Source organism: Ovis aries, chromosome 19, assembly GCF_016772045.2.
Source record: "Ovis aries strain OAR_USU_Benz2616 breed Rambouillet chromosome 19, ARS-UI_Ramb_v3.0, whole genome shotgun sequence".
In the NCBI taxonomy this organism is placed as follows: domain Eukaryota; kingdom Metazoa; phylum Chordata; class Mammalia; order Artiodactyla; family Bovidae; genus Ovis; species Ovis aries.
The window spans coordinates 47,795,410-47,803,611 of NC_056072.1; positions in this window are offsets into that span (position 1 = coordinate 47,795,410).

The following is an 8,202-nucleotide window of genomic DNA, read 5'->3' on the forward strand; positions in this document are numbered from 1 at the left end:
TGGCTTTCATTCTGACACTTCCTCTCCCCAACAAAAGACAGTGGCTCTCCCATAGCAGGCCTGCCCAAGGCCGACACACCTGGGAGCCTGCTCCGCCACCCCTCCACTGCCCACTCTGTCTCCCTAGGCTCCTGCCCAAAAGGAGACTGAGGAGCTGTTTGCACTTCAGCCCAAGATGGTGAGGTTATTATCACCTCCCAGGGATTTAGCACCCTTAACTGATGGACCAGTGCAATGGCTGGTGGCTCAACCTCAGAGGAAGTTAAGAGGGAAGATGGGAGAGACACACACATACACACACAGACCCTATTTGTTGGTCCCCATCTGACCCTCGGGGCTGCGGGTAAGAGCTATTCTGTCTCAAACGCAGTGCTGGACAACACATGCACACACGCCTGCCCTGTCCCCTTAGACTGTGGCTCCGTAGGAAACTGCGAACTGGGGAGCCTCTCTGTACCCACAATGTGGCACAGAGCAGGGATGCCGGGCGCTGTGGAACAGAGTGACTTTCACCCTCCTGACCACCTGGGGAATGCAGATGAGGGAACTGGCCATTGAATGATCGGCCAAACACCATCCGTCCAAGTTCACCCAGCTAGAGGGCAGCAGAGGCAAGAGTTGAAGTAGACTTACACCTACCACCTCTCTCTGGGTTTGTGGACCATGGAGAGAGGCTTCGGGTCCCTGGAGAATTTTGGAGCACATTTGGAAGTGACAGCAGCCTTGTTCCCAGTCCCCTTCTGTTATTCCTGACTCACAGGTTTAGTTCTCAGAGGGCTTTCTCAGCCCTAAGCCAGAGAGGGTGAGAAAGTGGGAGAGTGGGTTAGAGGCATCCTGCCAAGACACCGGCCAAGCAGGAAAGCCAAGGCCCAGATCTGCAATGATTTTATTGCCTCAATCCCCATCACCCATGCCAGCTTGACACAGGTACAGTTTGGGGGCAAATTGGCTGTCGGTGTTCACCTCCTCCTTAGAGCCTTCCCTGATCCGAAGCCTCAGGAGGCAATTCTTTGTGTAGATCACAGGGACAGAGCTGCATGGCCCCCACTGACCTATGACCTGTGAGCCGAGAACTGATACAGGATTGTCTTTTCCAAATATCTAGCACAATACCTCCACACAGGCCTTGGCAAATGCAACAAACAAATAAATTCATGAGTGAATCAAAATGTCATTTGAGGCCTCATCAAAGAAGGAAATAGCAACCCACTCCAGTATTCTTGCCTGGAGAATCCCATGGTCAGAGGAGCCTGGTAGGCTACAGTCCGCGGGGTTGTAAAGAGTGGGACACTACTGAGCGACTTCACTTTCACTTTCTTTCAAAGTCACCAGAAGGAAGGCTGACTAGATGTCGTTGCTAATTCTGAGGGTGGGGTGGGGAGAGAAAAACCATTATGTTGTAATCTGAGTGGTGGAGCCTGGGCACCTCCCCTGGGTGAGGAGCAGCCAACTCGGGCATGGGACTTCCTATAACTGCTGACTGCTCTTCCCAGCCAAGCACTCCTATGGCTTAATGTTTCCTAGGAGGAGTTGTGTGGCTCTGAACAGGGAAATGATCCCTCTCCATGCCTTTCTCCAGAGTCCTCACCTAAAAAACTACCACTTCAGCTATTCAATAACTGCCCGGAAGGAAATCTACTTAATCTCACCACAACAAAACAAAAACAGTCATCTGTAATATCCACTGGAACAAAAGCCACCCCTGCTGCCCAGCTTGCTCAGGCAAACAGGAGCAATGAGAACAAGGCACAAGGTGACATCTCTCCCCACTCCATGCTTCAGGCCACGCCAGCTGCCCCAGAAGTGCCCCGATTGTCAATAGCACTATGGGAGCCCAGCCAGGCACGGTGCCCCCAGACAGGAGCTGATGGGGGTTGACTCCTTGCTCCCAACGCAGGGGAGGTGCCCAGGCTCCGCTACTCAGATTACAAGCTGCAGTGACTAGGCACTTTTCTTTTGTGTGCAAGAAAAGCAGGCCTGGCTTGGCTGGGCTCCAGCCTGGTGCTCACCTGTTAGGAATGGCAGGTGCCTTCAGCCCTGGCCTTTGGTGGTGACTCAGAGGGTCAACCACTCAATTTGGTCCTGAGATTGGCCAAGGACACACAGTGAAAACCAGGAAAAAAAAAAAAAAAGTCCTCTCTCCTGGAATCTAGTGCTGCTGCTGCTGCTAAGTCGCTTCAGTTGTGTCCGACTCTGTGCGACCCCATGGACTGCAGCCTACCAGGCTCCTCCGTCCATGGGATTTTCCAGGCTAGGTGTTCTGAAAGCACACATATTGTTTGTTACAGTGCAAATGCCAAAAGCAGTGTCCAGACAAGGGGGGCCCATGGATAACCTTCCTCTGCCCAGTGATAATCCTGGGGGTGAAAAGCACGTGGACTCTGGAAAAGAATTTAAGATGCATAGTGATGTAAACCAGAGGGGTCATGACCTTGTTTGAAATATGTATATTCATGGAGAAAAAGAAAAAGACTGGAAGGAAATAACCGAAATGTTGTCCTTGGTAACCTTGGATGGTGGGATTATGGGAGATGAAGTTTTCCTCTTTGTGTATCAGAGTTCAAGCAGAGAAGCAGAAACTGTCTATATTAAGAGATTTGGCACAAGGGATTGAATTGCTCTCTGGCAGGGAGGGTGGGGAGTGGCTGATCAGGTAAGTCACAAATTGCAGGGCAACCTGTCAGAAAGTGCAGGCTAGACCCTTGGGCTCAGGTGGAACTGCCATTGAAGGAGTTATTCTTAAGCCTTTCAACCAACTGAATCAGATATTCTAGATAACCACCCAGGTTAACTAGAAGAATCTCTTTTACTTAAAATCAACTGACTATGGAATTTAATCACATCTATAAGATATCTTCAGAGCAGCACTTAGGTTAGTGTTTAATTGAATAATTGGGGACTACAGCATAGCTGAATGACATAAAACAGACCATCACAACATTTTTGTTATATTCTCAAATTTTCTGCAAGGGACATGTGTCGTTAATTGTATAATTTTTTTAAAAAAAGCAGTAAATGACAAAACCACCATGAGATACCACTTTGCACCTACAAGGCTGATTAAAATAAAAAAGACAAGATAATAACAAGGATTGACAAGAACGTGCAGAAATCAGAACTGGCAGCCATTGCTGGTGAAATTATATAATGGTGCCAATCACTTTGGAAAACAGTGTGTTCCGCAGTGTATACCCAAGGATATATATATATACCTGGTTCCCTTTCCCCACCACTGCTTTCCTATCATGGAGAAGGCAATGGCACCCCACTCCAGTACTCTTGCCTGGAAAATCCCATGGACAGAGGAGCCTGATAAGCTGCAGTCCACGGGGTCGCTGAGGGCCGGGCACGACTGAGCGACTTCACTTTCACTTTCACTTTCATGCACTGGAGAAGGAAATGGCAACTCACTCCAGTGTTCTTGCCTGGAGAATCCCAGGGACGGGGGAGCCTAGTGAGCTGCCGTCTATGGGGTCGCACAGAGTTGGACACAACTGAAGCGACTTAGCAGCAGCAGCAGTCTTCCTATCATGGGGCGCCCGCCCAGTGCCCACGTCCCAGAGTTTGCATGTGTCCTGGAGAAAACCATCTACAAAAGTCATCTCAGAATTCTCTTGGAGGGTACAGTCTCCAATCACTCCTACTGCCTACATGCCACTACCAGAGAGAGCTTACAGTCCTGTTAAAATGAAGGCAGGTTCCCACCCTTGAATGTGCTTCCCCTAGGCAAAGAAAGGGAAAACAAGAATACACCTCTGTTGTAAGAATGAGCCGATTTTACAGATGTGAGGGATCCATCCAAGGCTATGGGGGCCTTGGATTCCCTCCCTCCACCCTCTCCCCCAGGCACAGTCTAGGGCGGATGTACTAAGAGGCAGAAGTACCAGAGTCACAGAACCAGACTTGCTGGGAGCTCTTTGCCAAATATGTATCAAGGGCTTTAGAATGGTTTCCACCTTCTGACTTAGAAGTTTCCTAGTTGAGAACTCCCAGTTCAGAGCTAAGCTGCCAGGACAAGGATTTAGGTCCCCCATGTTAACTGCAGGGTAATATATCCTGGTGAAAACCTGGAAGCACTCCAAATACCTATCACTAAGGGATGGTTCACAGCTAATCAATATGATGTCTTTGAAGCATTTGAGAATGCTAATGGGAGAATGTAAAAGAAAATGGTAAGTTTTATATGATCTTGACAATATTAAAAAAAAAAAAGTAAACACCTATTGAGGGGATGCCCAGTTCTACTCTCCAGCCCCTCTCCCTAACCCTTGACCCTCTTTTATTCTCTACATAACGACTGTAATAAATCAATATTTGTCAAATGAGTGACCAGTGGTTAGGACTCCGAGCGTCCACTGCAGAGGACACGGGTTCGATTCCTGGTTGAGGAATTAAGATCCTAGATGCATCATGATGTGGCAAAAAAAAATCTCAAATGAACAAATGACTTAACAATGGTCCCCTTTGAGTGGAATTATGTGCAATTTTAGTTTACTTTTAAATTTTCTATACCTTCCAGGTTTTTACAATGAGCATGCTTTCCTGTGTAGGGGGGGGGAACGTGTTTTAAAAAACAAGAACAATAACAAAAGTCCAATCAGAAAAGTCAGAGGTTCTGTGAGTTAACTGTGTGAGAGCTCACATTCCTGGGGGCATCATTATCAAAAGAAGCATTTCACCAAGAATGCCTCTGGAAGGAAATCTGGGGCTAAGAGGAGAAATGGGCACTTCCCTGGTGGTCCAGTGGCTAAGACTCTTGAGTTCTCAGTGCAGGGGGCCCAGGTTCGATCCCTGGTAGGGAGCTAGATCCACATGCTACAACTACGACCCAGAGCAGCCAAATAAATAGATAAAATTTAAAAAAAAAAAAAAGAGGAGAGATGGATTTATTAAAGCTCGGTTCTTCATCAACCTACACTCCTGTTAGAGAGTGTCCGAGAATGGGTCCTCTGCAGGGCATTAGGGAACACCAGGCTGGATTCACAAACACACACTCACACAAGAATCACCTCAGGCCCCCACGGGCCTTCAGCCCTGGATGTGAATCAAAGAAAGTGTCCTGAAGACCCGGACTGGCTTGTTGGCTCCACTGCAAGCTCAGTGCTGGCTTGGGCCCCCAGTGCCAGCCCAGGCCTGCCCCAGGAGCATGCACATAGACCAGAGCTGCCAAAGTGATGCCCAGTGCTGTCACTCAGGAACACAGCTGCTCAGGGCCTGTTCACGCCTCACTGGTGTCCACTCAGGGGACATGCAGGAGCACATCAGGATAGCTCTGCCCTGCCTTTCATGCAGACAGCTGGGCAAGGGCAGGAGGGGCCCCCACTGGTGAGCACCCCCACCGCCTGGAGGTTTGCTCCCAACTCAAAAACATCCAGAGCAATGGCCTGGCTTATGAAACACAGAAGCAGCTTTACATAATCAGAAGAAATGATGAGAAAAAGCACATTCATAAAAGTGCATCTCCCAATCGACAGTAATTTTTGCAAGACAGAATTTCGTTTTGCTGGATGGGTTTTTTTCTTTTGAGGGGGGGTGGATTATAAAAGTCAACAGTGTTCACTAAGTTCCAACCAAAGAAAAATTCATAGAAACCAAATACTCTTGTTGAAATGAAGAGAAAAATTAACCAGTGGGTTTTTCTGGCACATTTATGGCTGCAGGATAATTATCCAGCTTCCACGGGTGGAAATTATAGCTTTTCCCATAAGGTCCCAATTCCTCCAAAGTCCCCTGTGACTTGGAGTGCATCCTTGCAGCCTCTGCTTTGCCCAGGCACACTTATGAATATGCATGTGCATGGGAACACATGCATGCGTGTGCACGGGTTCGTTTATTTTTGACAGAAATAAGATCACACTCTACAGGCTGTTCTGTACCTTGCTTTACTCCATTTACAACATGGCACAGACCTCTCCCCACCATCGCGGATCTTTCAGTGCTTCACTCAGCCCCATGGGGCAACCAGCAAGGCACTGGACTCAGGTCTCCCTGGTGTTTTCCTTTGGAGAGGTCGCAGAACACCAAAACAGAACTGCCTGAGGGTCTTTGTAGAAATGCAGAGTCCTAGGCCCTGCCCCATAGGGCTTCCCTGGTGGCTCAGTGGTGTTTCAGTCCCTGGGTTGGGAAGATCCCCTGGAAAAGGAAATGCAACCAACCCCAGTCTACTGGCCTGGGAAATCCCATGGACAGAGGAACCTGGTGGGCTGGTCCATGGTGTCGTAAAGAGTCAGACTCGACTTAGTGACTAAACAACAGCAAGCAATCCTTCGCCAGAGATTCTGATTCCAGAGGTTAGATGTGACCAGGGATTTGTACGTAGAATGACTGCTTCAGGAAGGCACAGAGCGTACAAAGGTTTCAAAGCTATGTCCTTTCTTATCAGACTGAGGGCAGAGGCACGTGTCCGGTCTCTGATGTGGCATACCCTTGGAGCTATCTCACTCTGATCTAGCCTGCAGCCCTTGCCAGCTTTGGGGCCAACCTTGGGTGGGCAGGCCTCCCATGGTTTGGGCCAGCAGGAGCCAAGGGCCATGGGATGCACTGGGTTTAGGGTCTGGCTGGGCATCTGGGAACCAGGCCAGCAGAGGAACGGCCGAGGAGCAACTGAGGTGGGGTACAGGACTCACTCACACTCAATCCATTGTTCCTCGTGACCCAGAGCTCTGAGTGTGGGCCATGCAAAAGACAAGAGGGCACACAGGTGAGCAAGGCCTGGCCACTTGCCTCCCACAGATCTGATACAGCCTCCTTCTCGGCCACTGATTTAAAGGGATCCCTTTCTCTGTCTTCGATAATGTAAAATGGAGCTTCTTCCTATACAAGACATAGTAAAGAGTATCCACCTCATGGGGCAAGTGAGGTGGGTGGACTCCACCAACAGAATCTGTGATAACTCTCCCCTTCCCACTCCCACGCTGGGGACCCTCATCCCCCTGGGGCTCAGGGGACCTGGTAAGAACAGAGGTGAGTGCTCCTGTCCCTATACCCTGTAGGTGCTGAGATCAAACCCAATGATCTCCCTCAGAGTCAGCCGTGTTATCAGGTCCTAATAACTTGTGAGGGGCTTGCCTCTAGTAATTTCTCAGTTAACACTGCTGCTGCTGCTAAGTCACTTCAGTCGTGTCCGACTCTGTGTGACCTCATAGGCGGCAGCCCACCAGGCTCCCCCGTCCCTGGGATTCTCCAGGCAAGAACACTGGAGTGGGTTGCCATTTCCTTCTCCAGTGCATGAAAGTGAACAGTGAAAGGGAAGTCGCTCAGTCGTGTCCGACTCTTCATGACCCCATGGACTGCAGCCTACCAGGCTCCTCCGTCCATGGGATTTTCCAGGCAAGATACTGGAGTGGGGTGCCGTCGCCTTCTCCGCTAACACTAGCTGATATTATTATTACCAGTGCTAAGTCACTTCAGTTGTGTCCGACTCTTTGTGACCCAGGGGACAGCAGCCCGCCAGGCTCCTCTGTCCATGGGATTCTCCAGGCAAGAATACTGGAGTGGATTGCCATTTCCTACTTCACGGGATCTGCCCGACCCAGGTATCAAACCGGTGACATTTTCGTCTTCTGCATTGTCAGGTGGGTACTTTACCCCTAGCCATTACCACTGTTATGTAATCTCATTTTCATAGTCCTCATTCCCCTCGAGGCTCAAGCCCTGGGCTCTCTCTCTGGGGCTAGGGCTTGAGGATGGGGCACGTTTGCTACTACTGAGCCCAGCACCCAACAGCCCTGTGATTTTAATTGACCTTGCCAGTTTCAATTTGTTCATTTTTAAAATGGGATTACCAGTGAAGCCTCCCCTGTCAGTTTCGCTCAGGGCTATGTATGGGGAGGGAGGAGAGCTGTCTGCAGGGAGGGTTCGAATCCACAGGAGAATTCTGGACCTGGCCGAGAACCTGGAGTTATGATCACATTATTTTTGTGTGTGGTTAATCCCAGCAGGGCAGTGCCGCTTGACTCAGGAGCCTGGCAGCTCGAAGCTGCCCCGCAGATTTCGGGGGAAAGGAAAGAGGAATCGAGAGGCGAGGCGGGTGGACAGCATCGGGTCGGGTCGCAAAACGCCCAGGCTCGAGGCGGCCTCAGTTTCCCTATCAGCGCTGGAGGGCTGGGGCGGAGCTGCCTGCATGGGTCCGGGGGGCGGGGCGGGGCGCCGGGGCGGGGCAACCTGGGGTGATGCCGGCGCCCCGCCCCGCGCGCGGCTACC